Source organism: Salminus brasiliensis, chromosome 17 (genome assembly GCF_030463535.1).
Source record: "Salminus brasiliensis chromosome 17, fSalBra1.hap2, whole genome shotgun sequence".
Taxonomy (NCBI): Eukaryota; Metazoa; Chordata; class Actinopteri; order Characiformes; family Bryconidae; genus Salminus; species Salminus brasiliensis.
Genome location: NC_132894.1, coordinates 13,478,032 through 13,491,401, shown reverse-complemented (window position 1 = coordinate 13,491,401; position 13,370 = coordinate 13,478,032). Strand labels below are relative to the sequence as shown.

General features: G+C 39.3%; 1 protein-coding gene across 4 annotated transcripts in view; it reads right to left on the bottom strand.

Moving 5' to 3' along the window:
• slc4a10a (solute carrier family 4 member 10a) overlaps positions 1-13,370 on the bottom strand; it is a 48,196-nt gene that overhangs the window by 21,341 nt on the left and 13,485 nt on the right. The window lies entirely within an intron of this gene.

Sequence of the window (13,370 nt, the reverse complement as noted above, 5' to 3'; positions counted from 1 at the left end):
AAACTTAAACTTAAAATGATCAATGTTCATACACAGCAGACATCATTACATGTATATACATGTGTATATACATCAGAAGATTTTACTGAAGTCTCTGTTGTTACTGAATAATATACCTTAGTGTGTAATAAGCCTTGGAGTGTTAAGGGGTTAATGCACACAGGAATTTGTTTCAAGTCAAGTCAAGTCAAGTGGGTTTTATTGTCATTTCAACTACATACAGATTACACAGTGAAGCGAAACAACGTTCCTCCAGGACCATGGTGCAACATAGACAGTGCATACAAAACACAAGGGCAACACAATACAAGTGCGGACAGACAACACAACACAGTACAGACAGAGAATAATAAATAATTGGCGGTAGTGTGCAAATTATGCAGTGTGTAATAAATATTGAGTCCAGTGAGGTAGTAAAGTTATTAGTGCAAATGCTTTGTGCAAAAAATGCTTCCCATTTTATCTGGGGTAAAGAGTGTGCATGTAACAGAAAAGACATCAGTTCGATCTCCACAGAGGAGCCGTTGATGTTGAGCGGAGAGTGGTCGTGTTTTGTTTTCCTGAAGTCAACAACCATTTCCTTGGTCTTCTCTACATTCCAGTGAAGGTTGTTGACTGTACACCAGTCTGTCAGCTGGTGTACAGTAAAGGTCCTGCTTGTAACCAAGAATCTCATGATTCCAATAAAAGCTACTTTAGCGAGACAGACTATGAACAAAAGGACCACGGTTAAGGGCATCATATCATTATTCTTGAGCCTAACAATTTAGAGCAAATGTACTTTTAATATTTAGGATATTCACTGGATCTTTATTATGCTGAATTGCATTAAAAGTCACATATAAAAATAAGGAATGTTGCAGGAGATAGATATCTATCTATCTATTTGTATATATATATATATATATGAGAATAGATATATTTACACAGAGTAACCGCAGAGGAATGACAAGGCTGTTGGTAAAACTCTGTGAAGGTCAACTACTCAGGGTCAATATATTCAATTTCATTAAGACAGATGGTATCATGGCTACCTTGACCTCTAACTTGATGGATCATAGGTACTGTTGCAGTATTTAAAATTCCATGGAGGGCATCCACAGGCCTCTACTGCCTTATGTTGTATACAAGTACAGCAGGCCTTATGTTAACAGGACATAACAGGTCAATGCAGTTCTGATATCCAATGCTGATAGCCAAGTTTCATTTACGTAATTATAAACATTTCTAAAATGTTAAAATTATGAAAACATCTACCTGGATCAACATTACAAGCACATACAAACATTTACAGTTTTATTATCGTGCATCACCACTTAATGTGATCTCAGATAGGAACAACCATATAGTATGATTGCATGCATGAAGACGAACTGATAAAACAGTGCTGGGAGATCATGTTGGAGAAAATTATCTTTTATTAACTTTTAGGAAATAAAAAAATGACTGGACTAAAATTACTGGAGAACTAGTAAGGATTCATCATTCCAGTGTGGTTAAGGTTAGAATAAGGGTTTAGAATAAGGGTTAAGATAAGGTCTAGGTGTATTTTAAGATAATAAAATTACATTTTTCAGTTTTGTACTGAAAAAACTGTGAAATGTAATTGTATTACCTTAATCTACACCTAAACCTAATCTCAACCTAATATTATCCTTCAACTTAATCTACAACTAAACCTTAATCTTAACCTACACTTAAATCCACACCTAAACCTCCCTGTAGTCTTTTCTTTGTCCCTAAAGGTCGCATTTCCACTCTGCGTTAAAATGGGTTGTTTTACATGACAAAACAAATGGCCAATGTGGGCGTTTTCACGGTAAGATCAGGCTGGACCACTCCTGTGTCAGCTAAACCTTTCTGCAGGTTGGGGCAGGGGTCTGGTCAGTATACACACAGGGTTTTTACCTTGACATTCACAGTTCCTCTTAACGCTGTCATCTTTTTATATTCTTATTCTGCTTATTTTCTTTTTTAGATCTACAGCCAGCTGCTTAGGAGCCCATGGTTGTGGAGAGTAAGCAAAAGTTAGAGTTTGAGAATTTAATTATTCTATTAATGACAGTTCCTTAAGCTGTCTGTCCTAATTAGTCAATTAAAGTTTAAGGAGTTACAACAACCTGGCACAGTCGTGCAGATTTCTCCTCTATAACTTAAGGGAAATTCAACCATTTGTCTGAGGAGACGCCACTCAGACGCTTGTTTAGTCCCTTGTCATCTCAAGACCTGACCAGAAATCCAGAAAGCAGCAGCTCGACTCATGTTCTACTCATCTACTAAGCCAAAAATGGTCCAGCTAATTCCTACCTGATGGCAATGGTTAAAACCCGATCCAAACCAAGAGCTCTTAGTACAGCTCAGTTTGACCCACCATCTTTAAGAGCGCATGGAAGACAAACATCCAGATGGTTCTCTGTGCTGGCACTCACACTGAGTGTCCGAACAGCAGAACCAGTCAACTGAAGACCCAGCTCTTTCGTGAGCACTTCAGAGTGGCATTATAGCGTAACTAATTTTTGGTAAATGGGCCCGGCTTCACACATACACCTCTAGGCCGCCCAGAACACCAGCCCAAAGTCTCGTGAGATCTACTGGTGTACTGAAATTAGCATTAGCTTTCATCCAGATACACTTTCATCCAGATTCACTCAGAATATCCAAAGGTATTATCAATAGATCTGCTAAATGCTGTAAATGTAAAACACATTATTTTAAGTAAATGACAGCCCTTTAGTCTAACACATAAACTAAGCCAGCTTCCCATCAATACACCAATACAATAATGTGACACAGTATCACATATCAAATGCACACACACCATGTATGTGCACAATGTACATCTGTCATTGGGTCTTACTCTTCTTTTACGTGCTGTCGTCTTTCTGTTCTGGCTGGATACTCAGAAAAGGCATCTGCAGTGTGGCAGTGCAGCTGTGAGGGATCAAGACACTCACTGATCCCTGTCTTTCCTCTCCTGGAGCCGAGAAGAGACATCCCAAAATAAGCACAGCCTCCATGAGGCTAACCTTTCCTGACAGTCGCCATGGCAACGAATGTGCCCCATTGCAAGCTGTCCCCAAAACATAGATGACATTGTTTTAGTTACTTGCAAGAAGCTGCACCCTCGAACTCAGAGCATACTAACACGCATACTGCCACTTCAGCATTACTCACTGCACATAAACACTTACGCCAAGCAAGGGCATTTTAGATTAGCTGTGATAAACAAGGATGGAAGTAAATGACTGAGAGATAAAAAGAGAGCACTGGGTGCAGTACACTGATGCTTTTAATTACAACTCAGTGAAAGCTTTACTCAAGAGAGGAACACAGAAAATCCCCTTAACAAAAACAGACTGGGTGAATGATGCTGTTGCTGCTAGAGCGGGTCCAGTGTTTACAGCTGTTGGAGACCTCCATTCTGAGGCTACAAGCATTTATTACAGTTGCTAATGGCGCAGTTTCAGTGTCTCACCTGCCCTAGTTGTATATCCAATTTTAGAACAAGCATTACTGGGGCCCGAGAACATCTGACTGTATTTATCTTGGTATAGTCGAATAAGAGAGATTGGTACATGGAACTGACATACCATTAACCTCAAGCATCATTGTGTCCTCCTTCAAAAGAAAATCCAGCATAACCCAAACAGGGCTGGAAAAAAGGCCTGTTCCAAAAAACACAGACCATTAGGCTAAAAGCTAATAACAGCTGAGAGGCTTTTACTATCTCTGGTCCCTCAAAACTAAATCAACCGACTACCAAACTGGAGCTAAACACACATCGGAACGGAAGAACCAAGACTTAAGAATCCAAACCTTGGGAAAGCGAGTGGGGCCAAGGCTAAAAGCTAACTGCCTACAATTTCTTCAGCTAACAGCACATCACACTAAGAAGATGACAGTTCAGCAACACTGCCCAGTAAGACCATGTAAGCTATTACGACTATTTATTAGTCTTAGTAAGAGAGTACATTTTTATGCATAAATGTTAACATTAATAAATACATTATAATGCATTAGTTGCATGATTGTAAAGATATTTCACTTCTCTCACACACTGAGACAATCCTACAATGTACCCCACCCCAAACACATCCTTACATCTTAACCATAATGGACGCCTGTGTTGTTAAACAACATCTGAACATTTTTTGCCCAAACCAGTCTTATACTTACTATTTATATGCCAAAGAACAACCACACTCAAATGACTGTCATTTTTAATAAATGAATAAAAAAAAATTAAGGTTGTGAATTTAGAGGGTTTATTTAGTTTGATGCGGTGGAGCAGAAGTCAAACAGGTTCTACATGAGAGCATTTTTCTTTATATTAATAAAACAGAATTCTATGTAGTATTGAATTAAAGCTTTGTTGATTCCTTCATATTTTTAACATATCAAATATTGAAAAATTGAATTAAATCAACCATAACAATAAAACCATATGAAGTAAAGTGAAAAGAATAACAAGATGATCTTTTTACAATGTCAGATCCTCAAGTTGATGTGTTGAAAGCAGGAACAATGGGAAGTGTAAGGATCTTACAAACTCTGACAGGGGCCAGATTGTTATGGCCACAGTCAGGGTCAGAGCATCTTGGAAATGGCAGTTGGTATGTAAACTGGTGACAGGAATCATGGTCACCCAAAGCTCATTATGGAGATTGAAGGCTAGACCTTCTGGTTCAATCAGACTCCATGTCCAATATTCCTGTAATATTGAAATATTGTAAACTTTGGACTAGTCACCAATCTCATATTCGTAAATGCATGCCCAAAACAGTCTCTCAACCCATACAGATGAATGGTGAAGCAGCCACCAAGTGACCGACACCACTTTTACCTCAGCACATCTTGGTCTAGTTTGAAAGTGGAATACTACTTCAAACTTGGATGATGTGCAGAAGATATCTGGCACGTCCCATTTCTAACATTTCATGGCTAAGTGATAATTCACGTCAATTCAATTTTTTGATAAAATATTTAATGAGTCACAAATTCAGGCACTATTTTTTTGCTATATTAAGAACGCATTATATCTAGATGTCACCATATTGTAGCAGATATTACAATTTTGTGCATTGCTATGCCCTTGAGTGCAACATCGCCCATATGGCAACTTCTTTGTTTGGGACCAGGCCAGCAAGAAGTGTCCTGGCTCGCATTTTAACATTTGCAAACCTCACATGTGAATCCAAAAACCCAATTAGTAGACTGAATTTGCCCCTCAACAGAGTCAATTAAAAGTTCTTCTAAAGTACATGGGTCACTGCTTCCTTTCCAGCAAGCAAAAATTCACTGGCCCGTGGTGCATTTGCCCCGAACTGGCTTTAAATATTCCTGTTAGATGAAATGTTTACATGCTATAATCTGCATCCCATAATCCAAAGAGGGATTAGGGCCCAGTGGCATGAAACATCCCATTCATGCATTTTGTTTTCCATTCAGGCCGTTCTCCTCAGTTCATGAAGGGAGAGTTTAAATGGATGATAAAAGGCTGCAGAAGCAAAAAAGCTGAGAATCTGAAAACAGTCCTGTGCTGTGGGTGGGGTGGCAAGTATGTTTTGAGTGAAGATGTACAAAACAGATTGGAGTAGATTAACACACTGTGGTGGAACATCACAGTCACAAACACACACACAGCTGTCCATGTGAGGAAGCAGATCATATCAGTTACACAGGTGGAATGTCAGCGAGAACTGAATTCAGAGAATAGCATACTTTGCTGAAGCTACGGTATATGCTGGAGATTGTTTTAAAATAACAGAATAAGTAAAGTCCTTGTCTGGAAATAGGCTTTTGATTGGGGTTATGTTTACAATACTGTGTAATGTTCCCTTTGGTTTCATTTTAAGTAAAGAAATCAGAATAAAACAATTTAAAACAATGGTACCAAGCATTTCAAAATTCAGCAATAGCCTCTTTAATTGCAAGTCTGCCACCAGTAAAGATTCAATGCATGGATGTTCAGATGTATCAACAAGTAGAGTCTGCACTTTCTTTGTGCTACATCCTTAGTAAACTTGGGTCATGACTGTATGCACATGGTCAGTAACAATACTCAAAGAAGCTGTGACGTTCAGGCAACAATTAATTGGTACGAACAGGTCTAAAATATGCCCAGAAAACATTCCCCACACCATTACACCACCTCCACCAGCCTGGACTGTCGACACAAGGCAGGTTGGATCTATGGATTCATGCTGTTAGTGGCAAATTCTGCCCCTACTATCTGTGCCCCTCGGCAGAAATCGAGGTTTATCAAAACAGGTTACGTTTTTCCAGTCTTCAACTGTCCAGCTTTAGTGAGCCTGTGCTGAGCCACTTGACAGAACAGAATTTGTAAATGGTCTTCTGCTGTTGTAGCCCATGCACCTCAATTGTACAGAATAGTTCTCAGAGTCACTGCAGCTCAAACCATGCACCATTCTGAGCAAACACTCATCTGGCACCAACAATCACACAACACTCAAAATCACTGAGAACACATTTTTCACATTGTGATGGTAAAGTTTCACATTAACTGAAGCTGCTTGCCCATGTCTGCATTATTTTATACATTGCACTGATGCCACACAATTGGTTAATTAGATAACTGCATGAACAAATCTATGTGACAACATGCACTGATGTATGGAAAGTATGGCCATGATAATCATGAATACATGCTGCCATCTGTCTGATTATTTATCCATATGGCACCTCAACATTGTATGTCAGTAATTAAAATAGTCTGCAATCTTTCATCAAACGCAGCATCTGCTTTACTGAATTTTAAATATTCAAAACTATGAACTAATAGTTTTCAACGCCACCCAGTGCCTCGCATACTGGTGGAATAAATGAATAGATTTGAATATGAACTATCATTAAATCCCTTACACTCTGCATTAGGTCTGTACTGGGCCAGCATCATAGTCATTGTACCACTGCATCTGTGCTCATCTAAAAGGTGAGCAGAGTCAGTTCTACCTTCAAAACGCATTAGGGTCATGCCAAATCGGCTCGGACCATTTTCCATGTCTCTGACCGACATTTCTGATGGTAGCTCCGATGGATTTAAAGGCAGATTTTAGTCAAAAATCCCTCCTCCAGTCTGTCTGTGCTCTGATTTGTAAAAACGCTACGGAAATAGACCAAACACGTAACCACGGCATCACTGTAACGACACTTGTGCTCCATTTCGGGAGCTTCCCCCTGTACTTCTCGGGGGAAATGAGATTCACTGGCAAACGGATTAAAAACACCGGCCTCAGACGTGAATGTGAAGCATTCTTGGGCATTGTGTCAAGAGCGTGAGTTCGCATGCGTGCGCACGGGGTGTGCGTGAGTGTGTCTGCTTGGGCTGTCATGTCTGTGACACAGCCATAAATGAGAATGTGTGGTTGCCATAGAAATGCAGCCCCCAAGACCCCTGGGAAATGCTTTCCAGTGACATCATCAAACTGAGACCTAATCTTTTATTCTATCTAGCTCACAGAGGAGAGTTGAAGGACATAGTAAATGCTGTATGAGTCTGCTGAGAGCCCTTTACCACTGTCTTCTGCACACTTGCTGTACCACATTAACAACACTGAAATGAAACACTGATCTGAGGCTAGTGTTAAGAATTGTGACACCTGTGCATAATGGGTGTGTGTACAAATACACTAAAATTAGCACTCAAGCACATGTGCGCTTACAGACACCTTCCCACACAGCCGTGCGCAATCAAAGTTCAGGGCACGTCCTGCAGGGTTGAATATTCTATTAATAAGCAGTTTCCTGCCTGCAGCTGAGGGGTGACATTATATCTGAAAGAACAACCCCTGTCACTTCTCTTTTCTCTCTCTCTCATACACACACACACACACACGTCATTCAGCTTAAAGACTTAAGGAACTTTACATGAACTAAGCATCTTAAAGCATGCTCGTATTCTTAAACCACTACAACACACTAATAAGTACACAGCTAACAATGTCCCATCACACAGCGGGAGCGAGTGCTATTTCTGGTTAGATTCGTCACAGGATCTGATTGGAGTCATGTTCTATAATGGCAAGTCCCTAAATGAGCTTTAATGATGTGCAAAATTTGTCTTTGGTAGCCATTCGTGGTAGCATAAAATGCAGTCGGAAGAGGTGTTAAAACAGGGGAAGGAGGACAGCGTAAGACGCTGACACTATGGCCTGAGAAACACAGGTTTGAATCCTAGGTTATGCTACTTTGCCATCAGCAGTCAGAGCCTGAAAGAGCACAACTGGCCGTGCACACTCTGGGTGGGTGGATGGCACTCTCTCCCACTGTGATGCTGGCTGGCTGATGTACCAGAGCTGGGGATCCGGCGCTTTCCTCAGAGCATGTAGGCTTCCTAGTGCTGCCTTGTCGGCAGTTCAAAAAAAGTCATGAACACTTTAGAGGAAATACAAGGTGTGTCATAGTCAAAGGCAACAATCCAGAGATGCTTTCATCGAAATAAAAAAATAGCTTAGTACAAGATGCAAGATTTCCACTGGGAACACTTCAGAATAGAAAGGGTCTTGATCTATCACATACCTCATCATCTTTCAAACATGATGGAGGCATAATTATGGCTTGGGCATGTATGGCTGCAAATGGAACTGGGTCACTGGTGTTTACTGATGATGTGACTGCTGATAGAAGTACCAGGATCAATCCTGAAATGTATAGGGTTATACTTTCTACTCAGATTCTATTCAGAAGACTCAGAAACAAGCAGCAATTGAAGGTGACTATGGTAAAGGTATGGCAAAGTATCTGAAGGGAGGACACCCAGTATTCAATACACCTGGTCTCCAGACTTCAGTTAGTCATTGCAAAGGTTTATAAAAGTCACACTTACACTATATGGACAAAGGTAATGGGTCACCTACACATTACACATACAGGAACCTTTGTGACATCCCATTCTAAAACCATAGGCATTAATATGGAGTTGGCCCCCCAGCCTTTTACAGCTCTAACTGCAGGTTTGGAGCAGAGCTTTTCTACACTGTGCTTTGTTCTTTGGAATGCCCCATTCTTTTACTAACGCTTGTAAAGGCAGACTACACAGCTAGGTGCTAGATTTTATACGCCTGTGGCAATGGGACTGAATTAAACACCTGAATTCAAGGATTTAAAGGTGTGTCCTATTTACATTTACATTTATGGCATTTAGCAGACAATCTTATTGAGAGTTTACTCAGAAAATAGCCTTAGCTAGTTTGAATAGACAAGAATTCAAAGACACCTCTAAGCTTAGACACTGCTAAACACAAGTCAATATGGAGACCATAATACTCGACACTACACTTATCTCAAGTACTCTCGGAAGAGGTGGGTCTTCAGTCTGCATGTGAAGACAGTGAGCGACTCTGCCGGTGCCTGGACAGAAAAGGCCTGGATGCTTGTGTCCCTCAGTACTTTTCTCCATGTAGTGTATATTTATAATTATGGTACCTTGTGAGCTTGTAAAAATTAAGAGACTATGTACAAAAATGGCTGTAATTCCTAAAAAAAACACCATATTTTTGTTAACCCCCTTAAACTGAAGCTGAAAACTACAAATTCTGAGCAAATACTTGGATTGGATGCATGGAAGCACAGGAACAACAGCCTGCTCAATTTCAGTGGATCAGGGGGAAATTGAAAAACGAAATTCATGTGAAATGAATTATGACGACGCTACAAAACACTTGGATCGTCTCTTTCAACACCCTTCTCTCTATCTGCTCTCCTATGTCCTATCTGCCCTCTGTCTCTCCAGTCTCACCCAGATATCTCAGTGCACATATCCCCCATCACACTCTCTCTCTTGTTCTTTCTTCACTTCTTCTGTCCTTTCCTCCCCGCACCCGCTTGTCCTACCCAGCCTGCACTGCACAGAGTCATGTGATCAGGACCCCGAAGGGTTGAACTATGATGGAGGCAGACTCACACAAGCGAACGCTCATTCGCCAGCCTGCACGCACGCACGCACACACGCACACTCATTATCCTTGAAGGCTAATACATTCAGGGTCGTTGCTGTATGGTAAATTGGGGGTAGATCTGTTTCCTTGTCACAGATTTTTTTTTTCATTATGGTTGCAGGTTTACTAACAGCATTAATGTTAAAGGTCAGATAAAATGCATTGACCACTAGTGGGTCTTTCTACTGACAAGCTAACTGCTATGGCACATATATGTGTTTTAGTACAGTCTGTGCTGTTCAGGAGAATGAGCACAGTCCAGTAGCAGTGTGGGGTGTGTGTGTGTGTGTGTGTGTTTATTTTGAAACAGCTATGCATTTCATTGCATTAAACATGCATGCACATCACGTGGCGTGACCTTTTCCTGCTCTTATTTGTAAGTTCCACACTGTCTAATCCCTTCTTACAGAAATCTTCTCCTCTTTATCCTTCTCGCACGTATACAGAATATATACACTGATCACTCTTTGAACTGTCATTATCATTGTTTTAATCCATTTTAACTGTCATCCTTTAGGAGGAAAGACCATAATCCAACTCTTTATGCTCAAAGAAGTCTGATCAAAGGAATCTCCTTTAGGGAAACCTTGGTAGGTTAAACAGTTTTGAAACAGTTTTCTCAGAATGGTGCCGTTATCCACTTATAAATACCATGATTTCACACAGGCATACAGACATTGTGCTAAGACAAAAAGATGGGTAACAATGTTGTGGATTGATTGTGTTATATGAAAGCATCTGGTGTAATTGGTGCATTACCTTCCCTTTACATGCAGTTTATGGACACAAAAAAATGGGTTACATATCTTAATCATTAAACTAAACTAATAACCATTGCTACAGATGTATAAAATCAAGCATTAGTGAAAGAATTGGTGGTTCTAAAGAGCTCTCTGAATTCCAGCGTGGTGCTGTAATTGGATGCCACCACTGCAACAAGACAGTTGGTGAAATTTCTTCCTTCTTAGATATTCCACTGTGGATCAACTGTGAGTGGTGTTACTGAAAAGTGGAAGCATTTAGGAAGTGTCATACCATTGTGAATAAAAGCCACCAACACTGATTCCATAACTGCAGAGTTCCAAACAGGGCTGCAAAGGGGGACCAACTCCATATTAAGGTCTATGGATTTAGAATAGAATGTCATAAAAGCCCATGGGTGTAATGTGTAGGTGTCCCAGTACTTTTGTCCGTAAATGTCTCATATACAACTGTCTATATACAGATAAAATTATAGAATAGACATATGAGGGTCAATGAAAAATAAGACTTTTTAAAATGATTCAAAAGCAAGAATCTATTTAATATAGTAATATCTGTTACATAGCTTGTATTACGATATAAATACATTTTCAAACAACCTATATGAACATCTGTCCTTAAACTTAATTAAGACACATTGTTTTCAAATAATTACACATTACTATAATAGTAATAATAATAATAATTAGAACCATACCATTAGTACCATAAAGGTCACTTGGGTTTTCTTTATATGACCCTGGAAGGTCCTTTATAAAAGCATGTCTGAATAAAAGTCCTTGTTGTTGGTTGATTCATTTCTTTTGCTAAATGCTGAAGCTAATCTGTTTGCTAAAATACAAATTTAAAAACACTGTACTTATACTTTAATATGACTGAGTTACTAAATCTATCTATCATCATATTTAATCTGTGTATGGTTTGATGATCATGCCATATTATTAGACTTTAGGTTGATGATTGATGTGATAAATGTATACACTAATACAATATCAAATAGAAAGAGAATGCACCTAGACACAAAAACAGATCTAATATCACTGATCCATGAACTGATTGATGGGCAGGTTGACTGAAGGTAAAAGGGCTTTCTATATAGTTAGACAGACAAAATCTGGCAAAGCTTAATTAGTCCTCCAGCACACTAAGATTACTTGACAAGGGCTTCTCTTCCTTTCCTGTTGTCTTTCTTCACCCTAATGATTTTTTCTTCTCTACTTAAAGAGAAACAGTAAACAACCTCTACCAAAAAAACTGATTTACTGAATAGGCAAGGTGTTTAAATGGAGATGGTGTGGGGGAAAGTGAGGGAAAACGTGTCTGCATTCTGTTTATCAAATATTTCAGAAGACATGTTGGAAAAAGAAAAAGTAGGTGACAAATGCTGACAAATGCAGGTTTATTAAATATACTTAAAATACTAAAATAAAAAAGGTAAATGTACATATACATGTACATATACATTAGGCTCTCAGTGTGTCTAAATAGGTGTCTTTACACCCTCCTCCTGGATGTGAATGGATCTCACAAGACATTAGCCTGAAGAATGAAGGATCTCAAGAGCCATCCCAGAGCCATCTGCAGTAAGGCTTACAGACTAACGTTCATTGTGTTGTGGGTGTCTCTGGGTAAATTCAGTATTTCAGCGAACCACAAATTCTTACACATTTCTATGTGTATCTAAGGAGACCTCGATCAATTCATCACCATTGGAAAAGAACAAAGAGAACTGGGAAAAAAACAAGGTAACAGATAAATGCATGAACCTTTAATACCATAACAATGTACATACAATCATCTGCTCTACAACTACAAGTTCATAATTTTCTTCACATAGCTGAAAAACCAGGTCATCATCAGCATCAAGACCTATGACTCCATAATAATGCCTATTGATTCAAAAATGTAAAAAGCCCCTGTAGGTGTAATGTGTAGGTGTCCCAGTACTTTTGTCCGTAAATGTCTCATATACAACTGTCTATATACAGATACAATAGTAGAATGGACATATGAAGGCCAATGAAAAATAAGGCTTTTAAAATTATTAAAATGCAATAATCTATTTAATATAGTAATATCTGTTACATAGCTTGTATTACGGCATAAATACATTTTCAAACAAGACACATAAAAACATCAGGTGGTGCGACTACGTCTTACCATGACTAAAAATACATCAACTTGTCTTTGAACTTAGGTACCAATATTTTTCCTTAAACTCAAGTTGATACACATTGTTTTCAATTCAATCTGCAATCATCTGCTCTACAACTGCAAGTTCATGTTTTTCTTCACACAAAGCCAGGTCATCATCAGCATCCAAACCCTTTCATGAGATCTTATCTTAATTTACACCAGCTAAATGGCTTAAATGTCATTTGCTTTGCCTTATTTTCAGTCTGTGTGTTTGTGTGTGTAAGCTATCCCTGTCACTGTCAAGCCAGTCATTTGCTTGGCATACAGTTTGGTGTTGAACACTTGCAGAGATAGCCACTGAATGAGCTCACATTCAGAGCTAAGTCAGCACTGATTACAGAGGCTTAGTGCGAACAGCAATCGGCAGAATGCAGTCAGCCAGCCAAGGTCTGTGCAGCAATTTACGCAACTCTATGATATCATCACAACAAACCTCAACCAGGATCTGGGACAGTA